We start from the raw sequence: 6,388 nt of genomic DNA on the forward strand, positions 1-6,388 counted from the left end.
CCGAAGTAATAATATGACGTATAATTTATTTGATTTTACCCTAATAGATGCTTTTCTAGTATAATATTATACATAAGTGCCAACTCCTAAATCACTGCATACAGGATTGAATTGGTGTATATATTATGATGTGTATTGTAATTTATATAGGGCGTAAAGTCCTTAGCTTATAGAACCGGTCTGGCATCCCAAGTATATGTGGGTGAGACAGTGAGACACTCCTAGTTTAAGCTATTAAAAGTATTATATTCTCTGTAATAATAATGTATCACTGACTTGTATTTACTGTTACGATTAATTTTAATTTTTATCTTAATAAACAATAAAAACAACAAAATCCATTAACCCAAGGAGAATATACATTTTTGATGTGAAAAATACGACTGTGGATATACGAGTAGTTCTGGTTTAAATTTCTTTTTTTTTGTTTCAGTTTGTTTAAACCAAAAATTGAGATGGGCAAAACTCAAAAGCTAACTCGAAGAATTGGAAAATTAGTTTACTATGCTTGTCCAGCTCGCCACTTGTTTAATGTGTTCAAAACAATGTTTATTTATGATCCACGATATCTCATGCTGTATGATTTCCTGGCCAAGATCCCCAAACAGTGCGGACAATGATCGAATTAAAACGAAAAGCGTGAACGTAATGCACTTCAACGTTATTTATTATTATTGTTTTAGTATTTTTTGATTTAAAATTCTTTCGTCAAAGACGAAACTGTAAGATATAAACGATGCCAATAACAGTGAAATCTATTTAGATAATTCAAACGGAAATATTAAACGATGTCGAAAGATTAAAGACGGTGTAGAGGACAAGTTTGAATTAATGTATTATACTGTTTTTATGTGTATAATGTCATCATGTGTTTAAATATTATATTACTCAATTCAAAACAAAGCTTAACATAATATATTACTTATTGGTTATTATGTTGGACAAGTGGTAAAAAATGTGTAAAGTGTTTCTTATGGTTAGTTACTTCGTCACATTATATTTTTTATTAATTAAAATTAATATTCCCTTAACAAATAATATTTAAATTATATCTTCATGTTCGTATAAAAAATAATTTCATTTAGAAGCGTGAGATTTAATTACTTAGGTACAGTATCATTCGAGATATTTACTTACATCATATACAACTTATGACTTTAAGTCAACATCGATGATAACTACAAAATGTGTTTATTAAATACACATCATAATATTGTAGTCCATGTAATAATTACTTGGAAATTGGAATACGCTTTAATTTTATTTTAAATTGCATTCATTATAATATTATGTTGGTAGTACATACTTTATATACTGCGTGAAACAATTTAGTATAATTTTAAACGTAATGTAATGCAATTTTTGAATTATCTATGAAATATTACTACTAATTTTCACATTTATATTATAGTGTTGTTGAAACGTTTTTTTCATTATTAAACTCTTTAAACTCATTATTAAACCAATAAAATGTAATTTTAGACAAGGTCGTTTAAAAAAATAAAACAATTAAAAATAATTATTCTTACGGCTAAACCTGCAGCTTAGCATAATATAAATATTATTATTATTATATATAATTCCGAAATAAAGTTTGATTTTAATGTGTTATTTAAATTCACAATGTTGCTTATTTATTTATCGTCCATTCAGAAACAAATAACTATTTGGTTACTATAACTGCCGCTAACTTTATAATTCTATAAAGCTTAACGAAAAACTAATTTGACATTAATGTTGTCACTTCGACAATAATATTGTGAGTAATTAACATTTAAAAACATTTATAAACATAATTAATAATGGTAATGTCGGCATCCGCTTTGTTTACTTCTAGCCTTCTAGATATTCTGAATCTCAAGAAATTACTGTTGGTTTTTAAGTATCTAAATTAAATTATATTCTCAAAATAGTGTTCCATGTCAAAAATAAGATAAAAATATTATCTTTATTCCACATCACAAGGTTTGAACTTTGAAAATTATAAATAAATAAAATGATAGATAGGTACCTAGTTTGTTGCATGAGTTAACCGGGATTAGTCAGATACCAACGTAGTGACGTACACGATAGATTACATAAAAAAAAAGTTAACAAGTGCATAAATTCATAAATTTTATAAATGCGATCAATAGTTTTATTTTACAGTCGAACGGCGATGTTTTTTACACAATATTTTAATCGTACTCTTTTTTAATATTTTCTATATAGTACCATGTTGTTTTTCCAAACGCTATTACTTTCTCCCGATACGATTTTTTCTATGACGCTGTGACGTTTCTAAAACGATATACAATCAGTCTGTTGGATATAAAAGATTTTCGAATGAAAATAATATCAAGGTTTATTCGTTGTACATACCTAGGTATAAAGTTTTGTTAAATATAAATCCCTTTGTATATTAAAATAAGCACTGAAAAAGTGGCGAGCGAGTGTGTCCGGTGTTGTATTGTTGTGTTTGTTAATTGTTATAGATAGGGGCACATAATATATCATACGATATTATTTTATAATCCTCTGCATCTCTATTTATATTAAAGACTTCTCCTCTCGGTCCTTAAGCCGAAGCCAGCCTGCAGTATACGATGCGCCAAAGAGGCTGACCGTACCCGCGGATATATTATCTACTATGTAGGTATATGTATATATAAATATAAATTTATAAATTTAAGTATTACACGGCACGGACCATAATATTATATAGGTAATATATAATATACCACTTGAGCGTCAACGGCACACGTGGCTTAGATCGCAAACATCTGCACACATGTGTGCACATAGTTATATCATTATGTTATAGATAACGTAATACGCTTCGGGATTAATTTACGCGATGTACGTCGACGAGATCCTCTTCTGCCGACTGTAAGTATAGTCTGCGGTACCTACTTAACGATTTCGTGAGTGATACGTAGGTACCTATTATATCATAATCTATGGGCTCACGCGAGGTATAGAATTCGAACAAAGTCTGGAAATTGCTATCGGATCGTATATATAATAATATTACCTATATTGTGTGAAAGAACTGAACGAAAAAATCCTCCCCTCCTGCGAGCCTGGTAAAATAATATATGATATATACACAAAATACTTTTAAAAATACCTTACTGTATCTAGTCCTGGGGGGAACACATGGACGAGATTAAGAAAATAGTATATCCACTCACACATATATCATATATATTCGTTTATTAAAAAAGTGGTTTATGTGCGTTAAAAATCGTCAATTGTTATACTGAAATACAGTTCTTTATAATGTTTTTAACTTGAGCGCTCTCGGCCGTCTTGGCGTCCCATCAATCAGAACGTTTTCCGGTGTTCCAGTCTGATGTGATAATAATAATTATTGTACACAAATCATTTATATATATATATTATACTTGTACATTTTGTAATAAAAATGACGAACACAGACGATCTGAATCTGTTTAATTGTTACAAATTTGTAAAATAGGTATATAAGGTAACAATATTTTCTTTAAATGTAAATTATATCACATAAAAGTGATTTAACAATTAAAAATACGTTCGACAAGGAAAAAGGCTTCGATATTGTTGTAATTGCGCATTGACTCACGGTTCTCCTGATTATTTGGTCGATACGATAGACAATTTGATTGGATTGGCGCGATGGACAGCGTGTAGGTAGTTGAATGTATTGCGGGCAACGATTCCTGTTGCCGGCCGTGAGCAGTAGTGCACGACAAATGAGCAGCTGATATTATAATACACGGATGGACGGACGATGGTTTTCCGCGTTCTCGTCAGAAGAAAAAGTGTGACAAAAACCCAGTATTGACGACACGAAGTATGGGTAGATCGATACTCCGGGGCAGTATTTACTATTTAACCAGCGAATAGACGGTGGCACTACGGACAACGACTCCTGTTGTCCAGTAGGCAAGATGATGATATTAAGCCGTAAGTGGCTAGGGCTTGGCGTGGCGTAAATCAATATTTTTCTCGGACGGCAAAGAGTAGGTAAAAGTCTAGTGATGGGCATAATCGAGATATTTCGATTATTAAAATAATATCGATTATATAATCGAGTGATTTTTTTTTTCGATGATATCTCGTTTATTTTAAAAACAATGGATTCTTGATCTATTTTAAATTAAAATAGTAAAAAACTCAAAATGTATATAACTGAATATAAATTATTTCGAATAATGTCCGTGGAACGAGGGAATTATCAATCAACTATCATCAATTTTAATCAAATTATTATTAAATTGTTGTTGACTTCGAGTCTGTATTTTCGTCTTTCGAGTTTCGACTCGTTTAATACAATACAGTGCCTACTAACATTTACCTAATAATGTTGTATTATTCTTAGTTATTTATATTCTAAACATAAACGTATTTAATATCTATGGCTATGATAGTTATGATTCTATATAATCATTAATCACTCAACCACAAAACAATAATAATTGCTTAGAACCAACTAGAACGTTTAGGGTCCGCCGGCCTGCCACACTATGCGTTTTAGCGGGTCCGGTCGAAACTCTAAACTAAAAACTAAAAACATTAAAAGCTAAGAATAGTAAGAAATAAGAATCTGTATTTCTTACCAATTAAAATCTATTTATTTAAAAATTTGGTTTATAGTCTTGATACTAATTCGATAATGCACATCACTAGATATTATTCGATATTTCGTTCAAAACATTTCGATTTTCGATTATTTTGATCGAGTGATCTCTCGATTATGACAATATCTTGATTAATAATGTTTCAATCGGAAATTTGGTAGTTTCGAATGATTATTTCGAGTGATATCTCGATTATGAAAATGTCTCAATTACTAATCATTCGATTGTTAAAATCATTCGATTATGCCCATCACTAGGTAAAACTGCATACGGGTGTACTACGAGTGGCACGGCGATTGTACGACGGACGACGGTTTTTCGGCACAACAGACGACGGTTTGGCGGCGTTCTCGTCGGCGGCGGCAAGAGTATCGACTCTTCCGACCAGTATATGGACCAACTTACTGTTGTTGGCCCCAGGTACGGAAGAATATAAGGGAACGAAGCGTAAGGTTTCCAGGACCTAGAATAAGTTTGAACCAGCAAAAATGCTTACTACATACGTTTAAGAGGACGTGTCACGAAAAATTTACGCGTGCAACGACCGAGAGGATGCGCTCTTAGGTGTTTCGACGAACCGCAAGCGCGCGACGTTTAAGTCACGCCTACTATTCGCAATGCGCAGAACTTTTTTAACAATCTAAGAAGCCCGATTTTTTATATTTTTATTAATTAGTTAAATAATTAATCGTTATAAGTAAAAAAAAAAAATTGTTAATTTACCAGGCGATATTGGACGATTGGAATACGATATTTAAGAATCGGATTCCTTGCGATTGTTAAAAAATCTAATCTACAATTTTTATAGTAGGTATTTTTACTGTAAACCACTTCAATAAGCCGTATTACTTGAAGAACAAAATCGTAGTTTTTATTTGTATACAATTCGGATACGAATACAAAATATAAAATCGAACAAAATTAAATAATATTTGTTACAAATAATAATAATATAGTAATAATTTTCTTATCTGTTTATTTCTAAACTATGTACGGGCGCTCGGCTGCGATCCCGAATTAAGATATACAGGATACCGAACGAACGTGTGATAAGTGAGGCCCACGAATTAAGGTATATCTTAATTCGTGGCTGCGATAGGAAACTTGTTTTGACCACGGTGCGGTATTGCCGTTACGGCGCGTGGGGTGGTAGTATGAAAACCTAGTATCGAACGCCGCCACTGCTTACGGGCGCAGCACTTGACGAGCGTAATTTTCTGCAGTTTTCTTATAAAACAAGTTTTGCGCGATCCAATAATATGTGGGTTACTGAGTGGCTTAATTGTAAAACACCCCTATGGATTAAATTGTAGGGGAGATTTTTATCTGGTTCCGTAGAAAAAGCCCGATTTTTGATATCTTTTAAACATCATGGCACCGGTCCAATGTGTGATCTACACATACATTTTCGGTTACATTTTTTATAGTTATTATAGTTACTATAGTTATTAGTTAATTATCCTTCATGTCTGATAAGAATTCATCGTATTAATGTGTAATTTATGTCATAAAAGCATCATTCATGTCTGATAAAAATTCGTCAAATATAGTTTGCTTGTTTGGATGATGGGATCTCCTCTTTAAGTTGTCCAGGTAATAATGGAGATGCGCCGTCTACTCTTATTTCATATCGATTTTTCACTATTTTCCACAAACATTCTATGCTTTGAGTATTGGCATTTGTATCAGGATCAATAAACCATTTTTGATGATTCGTACCATTCATTGTTTAATGACGAATAAGCTCTCCATTCATCACTGTGGATTATAATTCCTAGTTCTACTTC

This window comes from Acyrthosiphon pisum, chromosome A2, assembly GCF_005508785.2.
Source record: "Acyrthosiphon pisum isolate AL4f chromosome A2, pea_aphid_22Mar2018_4r6ur, whole genome shotgun sequence".
In the NCBI taxonomy this organism is placed as follows: Eukaryota; Metazoa; Arthropoda; class Insecta; order Hemiptera; family Aphididae; genus Acyrthosiphon; species Acyrthosiphon pisum.